This window comes from Cicer arietinum, chromosome 5 (assembly GCF_000331145.2).
Source record: "Cicer arietinum cultivar CDC Frontier isolate Library 1 chromosome 5, Cicar.CDCFrontier_v2.0, whole genome shotgun sequence".
NCBI classification, from domain to species: domain Eukaryota; kingdom Viridiplantae; phylum Streptophyta; class Magnoliopsida; order Fabales; family Fabaceae; genus Cicer; species Cicer arietinum.
This window is the reverse complement of record NC_021164.2, coordinates 23,699,307-23,713,744: the sequence shown is the minus strand read 5'-3', so window position 1 is coordinate 23,713,744 and position 14,438 is coordinate 23,699,307. Positions and strand designations below refer to the sequence as shown.

Below are 14,438 nucleotides of genomic sequence, written 5' to 3'. Positions count from 1 at the left end.
AAAAAAAAAAATTAAAAAATGAATATTAAAAAAAAAAAAAAAAAAAAAAAGAGCTGAAAAAAGACTCTTACATAAAAGAATGCATCATCACTGAGCAACTCATAAAGAAGGAACGAGGCGCTTATTACGAATGTGGAAAGTGAAAGATAAAATGGCATAAACTGGAGACTCTTCGTGCGAATGGCCAATTTCTGTGAAATTATATAGATAAATAATTTCACCAAACTTGAAAACTAGCAAAACTAGTAAAACTCAGTATTACATTTGATATATCTAGGAAGTGTAAAACTTATGATTGTAAACAATGGAGAGGCAAACATTGAAATCAGAGAAGCACAACTCAAGAATCCAACAAACATTCGACGCATGGAACTATAGGTTATTTTCAAACTCCCAACTAGTATGATCCCAAATATTCCCAAAACTGCGAGCAATAATCCAAACATTCTCACCTATCAAATGACAGTATACAATAGCACATATCAGTAACAATTAACAAACCTATGTTTTATGTAAAATTTGTTATAAATTTCCATAGTATCAATAAATTAACCAACCTTTCTTGCTTTCTCATCATACACTAAGAACAGAACAATGTACACAAACTGAAAAGCTGCTCCAATTGAATTAACTGTTGTAACCAAAACATTATTAGGTGATATAAAAGGTGTTCCAAACCACAAGCAGTTCAATAGAGAATAAATATATGGCAATCTTGAGAACATTTATGTTGATCCATTTATGATAATTCTCCTAAATGTGGGTCTATTGTTCACAACAGCATAAAGAGTTAATAGTCAAAGGATAAACATCAACTTCTTATATGCTCAATTTTTTTATTTAAAAAAGATTAATATATGAAACTTACATTGGGGAAAGAAAAAGTATCAATAATACCAGCTGCATCCATGTGATAAAAATATCCATGACACATAGAGAAAGAAAAAGTACCAGCAATACCAGTTGCATCCTTGCCAACTTCACAAATGGAATAACCATTAAACCGAGACATGATAGGTTGCAAATTGTTTCATGATCATAACTTTAAACACCAACTCATCATTATTAGTGTATACAAAACTAACCCATACACTACCATATTCTAAACATGGGCAAAATGATAGGTTGTAAAACTAATATGCTTGGTTAAAATTTGGGATTGTATATAAGTTTGTATCTCTAATCTTAGCTAGCATAACTTGTAAGCTCACCTATTATCCATAGTGATTAGTGTGTTTAGAAGAGAACACAAATTGATAAATGAATGCAAATGAAAATACCAAATCGCAGAAAAGAGAACATAAATGGAAGAGAATATAAATATCAGAAAACAGAAAATAAGTTGAAATAGATACAATACACAGAAAACTGAAAGTACCTCGTCGTTGGTAACAATACATGCGACCGTTCTCCTCCTGTTTCACAGAAATGTCATTCAAAGCAAAAAATCAGCACCCTTAGAACAATGTAATCAAAACCCTAACAACGGAAGGGAAATCATACCATAGGTTGCAATAAACGGAGATCGAATGGAAAGCTAGTAAGAGATAAAAGTGAAATTGTGAGAGAAAGGATATTTGGGGGAGATTGAGGCTTTAGGGATTTGAGAGATTTGAGGTAAGCAAATCAGAACGCCGAGACATTGGAAATCACGGTTTTTTAGAAAATTTCTTGTAAGTTAGGTGTCGCAAACCCTTTGTAATGAAGAAAATCATATTGTAAACAAGAACACAAATAAAATGCTCAGCTAATGAGATTCATTATCAATAATGAGATTCACTATCAACCAACACCAAGCATTCAATCGCATAAAAGATAAATGTCATGAAGCTTACCGCAGAGAAGAGAAATTGCTTCAATTCCAGATATGGAGAGATCAAACTTCCGCATAGGGAGATCGAGGGGTTTGGGAAATTTGAAGGAAACAAATTTGGGAGAAAGGGGTTTTTGGTTTTGGGAGAAAAGGGTCACTGAGATATGAGAAGAATTTTAGAGAGCGGGACTTGCAAAAAATGGGACGCGGGATTGGAAAAAAAACTAACGCCTCTTGGTTTTGCTTAGAAATGCAGCGGCGGTTGTTTAACACCGTCGTAGGAAGTGTCGCAAAGAGAGAGTTGCGGCGGTTTTTTGGCACCCGTCGCAATCCATCTGTCGCAAAACTCAAAATTTCTTGTAGTGATATAACAAGTTATCTTACAAGTTCTTGAAAATGTGTCATGTTTGAACTATTCCAAATGGAAGTGTTTCATTTAAAATATTTTAATTATTATGTGTTGTAAATTAATTAGAAGTTTTTCATTTAAAATATTTCAATTATTATGTGGTTGTAAATTTTATAGGTACTTAGATATTCACAAAATAATAACAATAAAGAAGAAAACAATAATATACTATTAGATTATTCTTAGCTATTATGAATACGACACTTTAGGACAATAAATAAAAAGTAAACTATACATTTTCTGAAGAGTAAACTTGTTTTAGTTTTAATATTTTACCTTAATCTTTATGGTTATTTATTTTTAACAGAAGTAGTTATGGATCGTAGTTGGATGAATGCTAATCGTTTAAGTGAAGTGTATCAGAAAGGTGTGTATTGTAGTCTTCATTGGCAATTGCTTATTATTAATCCTAAGAGCGTAATATAGTCTTTATATGTTCATTGGGAAGGAAGCCAGATAAAAAAATATGTCACATTGTTGATTTGTAAGTATTTAATTTATTTATATTGTTCATAAGTATTGTAATATGTTTTATAACACAATTTTAATAATTATTTTTATTTTGTAGAGCTTTCGAAGGTTATCATAAGTTTCTAGGTTTGAGAGTTAAACCTAAGATAACATGGAGTTTTCCTATAGTAAGTTGTTTACAAATAAATAACTTCATTTATAATATTATAACAATTTTATGCATTTAATATTTTTTTTTTGTGATTTCAATTTTAGAGTCCAAGACAAGCTTCAAATTATGAGTGTGGCTATTATGTCATGTTACATATGTTGAACATTGTAACAGCTGGTATTGTTGATTCATGGATGCAAGTACGTAAATTTTTTAAAAGTTGTTATTGATTGTGTTTTTTTAATATTCGTATGATAAAAATTAGGATTTAATCGATATAGATGGGTTTTTTTTTCTCCAGATATTTGACGACTCGAGATCATTTCATCTGGATCAAATTAAAGAAGTTCAAGAACGTTGTGTGTTTATTTTGGAATTAATTGAAGAAAATGACGGTGCTTGAATATATATCTATTGAATATTGCTAAATATGATTTTATAATTTTGTTAATTGACATATACATCATTTTTCGTCTTGTCAAGAGTAATCAGAAATGAAAGACATCTTCTTTGTACTCTGTATTTTGTATGAACTTCTATTACTGTATATTTTGGATATTATATGGTTATATAAAATTGTGGTTAAAAGTACAAAATTTTAATTTGAAATTTAATACGAAATATTGTATTTATGTATATATGGAGCAGGAGCATAAAAAAATGAGAAAACTATTTAAAAAAAAAAAATTAACTCTATCTATTAAGTCTGTTGATCAAAAGAACCGACTTAAAAAGATGATTTGTTGATCAAAAAAATTAACTCTATCTATTAACTCTATCTATTAAGTCTGTTGATCAAAAGAACCGACTTAAAAGGACGAAACTCTGTTAAATCGGTTCATAAAACGACTTAAAAAACAACATATTTATTAAGTCGTTTGTTGTTAACTCGGACACCGAACTGACTTAAAATGTACATTTTAACCGACTTAAAAAGGTAAAATTCTACTAGTGTATTGTAGCGTTCTTTTCCTTTGTCTTTAGAGGGTCAATGATTGACTTGTATTTCTTTTGAATTTAACACTTTGACTCAGACTGTAGATTATCATATGCTTGTTTGAATGTTTCACATTGATATATTATGACTGACTCTATTAGTAAACATTATTACTTGTTTATTATGTGATAATATTTTGTGTTAAAAACACTTAGATTATTATATCTAATTTACTAATAATTTTTGCTACCCTAAAATAGATAGTCATTAATATAATTTTGTATTTTCTAACTTAATCTACACACTTAGCAAATACAATTAGGAGATAATTGTTCTTATTTGTTTGTTTTGTTGTCATTAAAACATCAACTAGAAGATAGTAGTTAAAACCACTTTTGCATTAAAAATGATGTTGTGTGATATATGTGTCTAAAAATAAGTTAATTGAATTGAACATTAATATGCTCATTCCATATGTTTTATATGTTTGCGTTGTGATTTCCACCCTATAGCCCAACATTTTTCATACGTGTTATGATGTACGAATCTTCTTGAAGTTTTCGGAATGTGACATCAAGGTTAATTTTACAAGTTGTGTCGTATGTTTAAAAATAAATAAAAGTTTTAAATTTCTATAAATTTTATTTATTTATTTATGTTTCTTCCTCAAATTTAGACAAAGTGAGTCACAATTTGATATGAGAGCTAGACCAGTTCGTTGAATTCTAAGTTAATTAATTTAGAATTGCAAGCATACTATATGAATTTTTTATGCAATGTGTTAATGTTTATTTGAATGATATATGCCTATATGTTAATTGTTTTATTAATATGCGTTAATTGTTTTGTGTGTGGACGTGTGATTGTTGTTATTTCAATTATAGGATTTAAAGAGTACTGTGTTATTTTAATGAAATGAAAATGTAAATACGTGACGACGAGTTGACGTTTTAATTTTATTAAAATAATTGTTTGAGTTGTTGAGTATTTATTATTATTATTATTATTATTATTATTATTATTATTATTATTATTATTATTATTATTATTATTATTATTATTATTATTATATTTGAAAATTGGTATTGGTAAACGAAAAGAATTAGCTATGAGTTGTTTTAGTTATTTGATATATCTTTTAACTTTAAATTTTTTGAATAATTTTTTGCAAGTATATTTGAAATATTATTAAAAGTTTATTTACATAAATTTAATTTTTTTTTAAATTTAGAATAAATTAAATATAATTTTTTAAAATATTATATAATTAAGATAAAACAACAAAAAGTATATTTAAAAAGTTTTTTCTATAATATTATAAATATATCTGTAAAAAAATCATTCAAAATTTTATATTGAAATTTCAACATGAATTAAAACTACTTACATGATAATTTTAAAAAAAATTTAAAAATATAATTTTTTTATAAAAACTTAAAATGAAATTTTAAAATTTTATAAAAATTAAAAATTATTTTATTTCATTAATAAATTAGTTGCACGTGAGCATACTTCCTCCAAGGATTGACCGACAGCACTACTTTATATAAAGGCAACACCCCTTTGTTTGTTGGATTTAATTTATATATTATAAATATAGAAAGTTTTTTTAATTAATCACATTAATCTAATTTTTTAAAATATATTTAATTTATATCATAATTATTTTTAAAATAATGGATTTATGTGATCGTAATGTGATAATAATGTTAATTATTTTATATTATGGATATATATATATATATATGAATTAAATTCTCATTAAACTCTAAACCCTAAATCTTAAATTGATAAATAATTTTTTAAAAAAAATTGATATTTTAAATTTTAATAAAATATATTAATTTTTAATATTGTTTTTATTTTTATTTTATTTTAAATGACTGATCTTCTTCTTATTTATCGAAATCAAAAGCGATTATCTCTACTAAAAAAAATGAGTACGTGCGTTGTCTGTTTTGTCACAATGTGATTTTTTCAAGACAATATTTACTCCAAGAATCATTAGGCAGTGAGTGGGTAATTACAAAAAGATAATTTATTGTGTTTTTGTTTTCAAGTATTACATTAAATATTACTAAGAAAGGTAATTTAAGAAACACACTTATTCTTTTTGGTAAATTTTAGAATATTAAATATAATTTAAGTGACTTATTTAATAAATATGAAATGGTTATTTTTTTCTTATTAACACGGAAAGAATATTGCGGAAAATTTATTTAAGAATTTGACTGCTAATCCATTTGTTTAAGCAAGAATTCTAAGCACCTTACTAAAAATAATATTTAAATAATAATTTTAGTTCTTATAAAATTTGTACTATTTTATTTTTAGTTTGTATAATATTCTTTCACACTGTTTAGTTTTTATAATAGGAAGTATAATTGAAAAATGTGATATTTGTAAAACCAAAAAATGTAAAACAAATTAATAGAAACTAAAAGGGAAATACAATAATTTTAAAGGGATTAATTTATTTAATCCTAAAAGGAAAATTCATTTAAGCATTGGCTTTATTTTCAAAATTCATATCAATAAACCTCAATAATATGTAATATAAAGTTTGTACTATTTCCGTCTTTGAACTTTGATTCTTTTATAACTTTGATTCTAAAAGAATCAAAATTATGGGATAAAAATAAAATACACCAAAGAGTGAGGATAAAAAGATATACCCATATTTAATACTTATATTATTAAAAAATATGCAATCAAACCATTTAATGGTACTGAACAATATTCAATAAACCAATTTCTTACTAAACACCCTAACTCACTCACTCCTACACTATTTTAGCACATTTTATCATTAATTGATTGGGTAATGTATCGAAAATGTTTTATTTGGTAAAATTAAGTTATAAATTAGGTGATAATTGAAAAATATATGTGAAGATTGAGAACTAGTGGGAGAGAGATAGGCATGGCAACGGGGCAAAACATATCTTTCTTGGTTCACCCTTGCACCCGATTAATTGGGGAAAACACACATCTACCTTCGTTTTCATAGCGAGTATGAAATTTAGGCCACCATCCCCGTCCCCAACAAGGTTCGAGTTTCTCTGCCCAAACCCGCACTCATTCATATATATAAAATTATAAATTTAAAAATCATATCTATTATAATTCATATATATTATAATTAATATAATAAAATAATTATTATTAAACAATAATAAAATTGAAAAATATTTTCTACAAAAATAAGATTATAATTTTTAATATTTAAAAAAATATTAAGTATATTTAGTATGTATATGTATAGAAAATTTAAAAAATACTGTAATATTACTTGTGGCGAGTTTAGATGCGGATGCAAGGTGGATGTCACCACCCCAAATCCGTCTCCACTCGCATATTTTAATTTTGAAGAAAATTTGCATCCGCACTTAATCACAATAGGTTTTCTCCGCCCAAATTAAGCGGATTTTATACTAGTGGGAGAATGGTGAGTGAATGGGGTAGTTACTTTGTATTATATAAAATATAAAAATAATAAAAATAAAATCATAAAGTTATAAACGAAAGAAAATGTAAAAAACTATAATTTATAACCTCTAGCGCTACTTGAAATAGCGTCTCAGTAAATTAATAAGAAGAACTTGTTTATCAAACACATCAATTTGAATTCAACAAACTTATAAACTAGTTTAATAAATTATAAGTTAGTTTATCAACGTAACCAACGAGTGCCTAAATCCCTTCTCATAATTGATTATGCATTTTTTTCTCCCAACTCTATGTACATTAATTATCTAGTTTTTCCATCTCTCTCATTGATTATTCTTCCCTCTTATAACATAAAAGATTTAATAAATTTATTACAAACAACAAATTTGTCAAAAAAAATATAAATCTTATAATATTATATTGTATAGATGTGTAGAGAAAGATTTTTATGTAACATTGATATTTTTAATTGATATTTTTAATTGAAGACATTTTGGGTATTCGACATATTATGATTATTGTTTACGTGAAGGAGAGAAATAAATATATTATGTACTTTTTTTTCACTATAATTTTATTCCCCTGAATTTTTCTGGTAAGGTTTTTAATAACATAATTCTAACAAAAAAAAAAATCTTTTACTTTTTCTTTCACTAGAGTTTCTTATCATTGAATTTTTTTAATAAAATTTTAATGAAACATATTTTCAATGGACATCCAAATCCAAATGAGACTCTTATGAATTGTACTATTAGTGGACGTCCATTAACAAATAAATTCTATTTTATTTTATTGTTCACTTGTTTATTTGCATTTTATAAATATGACTCACATTATAATAGAAAAATACTTTCAAATAAAATTACCTTATCTCTGCTTCTCTTTTCTATTTTCATTTTTTCATCTCTATTCATATGTCTTGTTCTTGTTTTGACACCATATAAATTATTATTCTATGTTTTTTATAGAGATTTTTTTCCAGTGTATCCTAAAAGCTTGTCCAAAAAAATATAGTTAGATATATATTAGAATTATTTTAAGATAGTTAAAAGTTAATTATGATTATGTAAATTTTGGTTATTTAAATTACATTATAAATATTATATATTTTTTATTCTAGTTGCATCATATTTTTCGCACTATCAACTTCAAATATATACTTCTCTCAATTATTATTTTTTTTTAAAATTGTTGTAAGATACGAGATAAATAGATAAATTCTTATCTTGTATTTTCTTTTAAAATGGATGTAAGGATAATATCAAAAATTACAATCATGAATTCTGGTCCATCCCCTTGTTCTAAGAATTATCATGTTTTCCATGTTTAATTGTCAACATATTCCTCAAGTCTATATAGGAACTTTCCAAAAGAAACAGCTGAAGTGAATTAATAATTTGATCTTTATTATATTCAAAAGGCAATGATAGCTATATAGAAAATATTGTGTGAAAGGAAAAAGCTCAAGCATAACGTCACTTTCACTCGTCTAAGAAGCACCATTTCTTTGATTTACATACTTTTCATGAACCAAATAAATTAAATTAAACTAAATGACATAAAAAAGCACATAAATGGAAAAGGAGAGGTTGACACGTATAGCTTTGAATCAATTCCAAAAATTAGTGCAAAATTAAACATCCAAGGATAAATTCAAGAATAATATCATGAATCCATGATTGATGACTTGTGTTTTCCTTCAAGAGTAAGAATTGGAGTACGAAAAAAATAATAGTTGTGGGATAAAATCCCTTTTGGGTAAATCACTTTTAAGGGTATTTCGTCATGTGTATATTTATATATAAAATTCAAATATCAAACTCTTTTTAGAGCCTTTTTCCGTACACATAATTTGAAGATTGAACTAATAACCACTTAAAGGATTTGGTTTTTATTTTATTTGAAGCATTGATATATATGAGTTGAATGAACTAAATTATCCATTTATAATTAAATATCAAACAATCATATGTCTTCATTTAATATTTTTAATTAAATGAATGATATATTATATTAAAAATAATAATATTAAGTAGTTCATAAGTAACTATAAAAAAATTAAATTGTTTGGGCTTATCTATTTTGTTTAAATTTAATTTTTGGTCTTTTTTTTTAATTTAGATTTTTGGTTTTCAAATTTCACATTTTATTAGATTTTTTGATGATATGTTTGTCATTTATGGCGTGGCGGTGATGTGTCATTATAAGTTGAAAAAACAAATCAAGTCATCATTTTAATTAAATATATAAATAATTTATTTTATTTAAATTAAAATTACATTAATTAATAATTGAATTAACAAATGAACCACTTGAATAAAAAAAAATTTAATAACCACGTTATTCATTCAGATCAATAAGTACACACCTTTGCCTTGTAAACAAAAGTACACACCTTCCTCGTTCAATAAAAAAAATGGTGTTCTAATCACACTCCAAGTCTCTAAACAACTTAACCCTAAGTTAATTTTAACATCATCATTTCCTTCACCCCTAAATTAATTTTTCCCTAAACTGAACCTTAATCTCATAAATCATCTTCTAGTTTCATCTTTTATAAGGGGAATTTTCAAAATATATTTAGAATTCTCTAATACCTATATTAATATAGTAAAATTAAATAACTTAATGTATCACTTGGACAAATGGTTGCAATTCTTGAATTTAACGCATCTGTTAATCATCAAATTAATACATCTTTTAAGTTATCAAGGGTTATAAACTTTTTTAAGAGTTGTTTTCCTTCACCATTGGTATGAGTTTCTTTATAAATACACTTTAGAGGTAGAAAATAGAAGACAAATTTCATGTTACATGAGTCAAAATTCTGTCAAAAATATTTCTAAGTCATTTATTTTGTTATCTAGTGCACGAAAGTAAACGAATGAACTTTATTATGTAAACTACCATTGATCGATAAGTTTGATGTGAATGTGTAATTAACTTCAAGGATTCCAAAGTATCATGAGGGGACTCGCCAGTTAATCCGTTTGTATCCAATATACATAGATTGGTGGGGCGAATCGAACCTAAAGCTTAGTGCGATACACATGTTTTGGGATTTATTTGTGCAACATTCATCATCATCAATTCATCTTCTTCTTGTTCAATATTTGTAGAATACCCCAACAACAGATCTAAAAAACTTTAGGTTTGATTTTTTACTTTAATTTATTTTTGAACAATGGTTGTTTATTTAAAGAAGATAAACAATCACATACTTATGACTAAGGTGAAAGATAAATAATAAATTTATATTAATATATGTTGTGTTTGATATTCGTGTAATTTTAATATTAATTTAACGACTAAATTGCATGCCCTGTTGCCGACTTGCTAGCATATATAATTTATGACAATTTTGTTCTGGTTTATATATGCATGAATTTTGTTTGTTTGGATTTTGAAAATCAGTTTATGTCTTGATTTTTATTAGTGGCATTGTATGAGTTTGACTTTTGGCTGATATTTTAGTTTCAAATCTTATATTTTGAAATTGTTGACAAAAAGAAATGCACAAACTAGAATGAAAATATGTTTTAAAAATTATATTGAACCTTTTAATTTTAGAAACAAAATGGGTGTAGAAACAAAATGGGCGTAGATGTTAATTACCAAGGTTGTAGATCATAAAGTTTATATGGTTCTAATTCTGTAATTTTGTGAAATACTCATATTTGTAATGCTACAATATTATGTTTTGATACTAACAAATATGTGATTTTATTAGCATTCATATGTTTGACTTATGATGGATGCTCATGTACTAGTGTATTATAAAAGTAGTGTAATTAACTTTCAAATATATCAAGTGGGATTTTAATTGGTTCATGCAAGAAGTTTTATTTTTATTTAGAATGGATGATCTAATAGTATATGTGCATGATAGTATGAAAGTAATTCTTTCTTGCTTACCTTGATATTGAAAATGATTTGGATTTATTTTGAATTATTTTAAGTCGACACATGTTCATGGAAAAAACTAATAAAAATCTTAAAGATTTTATTTATTGTTTATTTTCTATAGTGATGCTTATTTGGATTTACCATAGAACATATTTAAATATGAAGAAATATTTTCTTTAATAGAAATGAAATGAATTGTTATTTGTTAAGGAGTAGATGATTTACATGTTTGGACCCACCTTATGATATTTGATTATGAGAAATTTTTATGGTCATGCTTTGTTAGCTTGTGGCAATATATATTTAATGCATTCAATGTAATATATCTTGGACTTGGATATATTGAAAAGAGAATTAGAATTTTAAATTGAGATGGTTATTAAATATAGTAAAAGGTAGAATGACATGAAAGTTTATGGATGTGATAATTGAGATGCTTATTATTGTATGTGATACCATGAGAAAAGATTAAATGACAAAAGTTTTATGGTTTGGTGATAGTTGGTCAACACTATCAATAATATTAAAGAGTTGACAATATCAACAATATCAAAGTTTATTAAAGTTGAAAGGAACCTTGCAATTATTTGACGAAAGAGTTGACAAGGATATGATGTTGAAGTCATTGAAGACATCATTAGGGGTGTGATACAAGCTCATATCTAAATAATCACCAATGATGTAAATGATCAACTCACACTTGAGTAACATCATCAAGTCTTAAGTTCAATGATGAAAGTACATTATTAGAGTGATTGAAGTACTTGCAACATACCCCCAACAAAAGATCCAACATCTTTGTATTTTCTTTGTTTTCACTTCTCATCCTCGTCTTCTCATCTTCTTCTCGTTGTTGAACAGAAATAGTGAAGGAAAATGGATAAACGTAGAGAACAAAACATTCAAAGATGAGAGAGTTAAAACAATGTTGAAAGTCGATACTAAAGTAGATGGGAAAAATAATTCTTCAATTTGAAAAAACACATAAAGGGAGGATGGATAAGAAGAAACTATGGTTGAGTTCAAACACGCCAGCAGAAAAGGAAAACGATAAAGATTTAGAATACCAACAATGAAGGGAGTGGACGAATTGTAGATCTTTAGTTTGGATTTTTTTTTTTTTTTGTTCTTCATTTGGTTTTATGGGTTGAAAGTGATGAAGCATGATCGGGTTTTAACTTAGATCAAGTCTATGATTTGATTTCTGGGTTATGGTTGAGAAGAAGATGAATAAGGGATATTTGAGTTATGATGAGGATGGTTTCAAGATATTGTTAAAAAGAAGATGACAAAAGAATTTTATGAGTTATCTTGAAGGAGATCAAGCACAACGATGATGTTTTATGTGTTTGAGTTATGAAGAAGATGAGGAAAAGTTGTTTGATGTTTGTTGAAACAAATCTAGATTATGAAGAATGTGTTTGATAATTTTTAGAAAATTTTGTTTTTCTAATATTATATAATTATTTAATTATAAAAACATATTTAAAAATTAATAATAGTTAAATGAAAGTTAGATGCAAACATATCTTATTTTTTTAACTCATTAGTGACACATCATTGATTAAATAACCATATCATAAGAAATAGAGAGGACAAAAAAAATTTCCATAACATTTAAAAGAGTAAAAAAAAAGTAGTTTAAAAATACTAAACTTTTGCTTATAATACTGATCAAAATTTGTATAAAGCAAAAACAAAAATGTGATACTTTTTTTACTTTTTTTTACGCCATAATAATTTCATTAAAGAAAGTCTCACAATAAATCAAAAGACAATACAACAAAAATACGAGGTGGAGTATATTCAATCCACATACAATCTAAATTATAAAGAACATATTTAGTTAAATAATGGGCAACTTGGTTGGTCTCACCTCTAACATGTAAAAAAATTAAAGGCTTAATTGCAGATTTAGTTCCTCAAGTTTTACTGATTCACAGAATTGGTTCCTGATTTTAAAAGTCGACAATTTTGGTTCATCTTTATGATCTTTTAACTAAAAAATGCGACATGTCATATGATACGATGATAACGTGTCATATGATACGACGATAACGTGTCATATGATACGATGATGTAGAATGATTAACTTCCATAAAATTTTAATAAAACACTGTAAAAACTTAACTTTCAACTTCAGAAATTTTTCATATATGTAATTTAATTAATGACATGTGAATAATTAATCCATCTAGATGATTCTATATCATAGAATTGTATCTCACATTATTTAAAATACGTAAAATTGTTATATTTTTAGTTCAAAAATATGAGAGAATGATCAAAACTGTCGACTTTAAGATAAAGGGACCCATTCCGTGAATTGGTAAAAATTAGAGCGACCAAAACTACAATTAAGTCAAATTTAAACTATCAAAATAAACATTAAAATTAATACAATCTCCAATAATAGACACATTTTTTTGTTTATAATAATGACAAGACTAGGTATTTGTCATGTATTCTATTATACATTATTTTTTAGAATCATTAATTGAATCTCACGACTCTACTAGACTAGATAATGGTACACCAACCATACCTAATTGTTTTCCTTTCTCCCTTTTCCATTCCCCATAATCAACTCTCCACAACCATGGTCTTTCCCTTATACCAATGTGACACGTTTTACCTTGAAAATATTTTAAAGCATAAATAATGTACATATACAAATAAAATTGGTCCAAAATAAAATATTTCAAACATAAACTATTACAATTTGAAACATACAAAAACAACAAATTTAAAAGAGAGTTCAACCCCAAAATTGTCACATTAATCAAAGCTTACTCTATACAAATTCAAAATTTATTAGTTGACTAACATATCAACAACTAATAGAAATAAACTACTATCTACTACATTGATATCATATCAATTACTTTGTATCTTCTTCGGTAGCGGTTGCTTCATTTGTTGTCATCTCATCATCTACTCGTACATGTAGTGTGTAAGTAGCTACATGAGAAACAAACTAAGGTGAGTTATCATTCTCCATATGTAATCAAGTTGAGTAAGATAAATTCAATGAATATTCAATAACATAGCATATACCACATAACAATATCAACATTACATGATAACACAATAGAAATCCTAATTAACTACTTCACATTGAATCATATCTAACTCTAAGTTGATACGATACACACATGACCTACTACCCCACAAATAAAAGTGTCTTGTCAGGGGTATGTAGTGCAATGAAATGCCGACGGTGCTCCACTTTTACGTAAGACATTCATATTGATAACTCCCTCAACGTCTCCTCAACTGACAATCTATTGTTCTATCATAA

At 26.2% G+C, this 14,438-nt stretch overlaps 1 pseudogene; it reads right to left on the bottom strand.

The window, feature by feature from the left end:
- Positions 1-1,012, bottom strand: part of LOC101503954 (bidirectional sugar transporter SWEET2-like) — a 1,212-nt pseudogene extending 200 nt beyond the window's left edge.
- Positions 1,013-14,438: the final 13,426 nt, after the last annotated feature.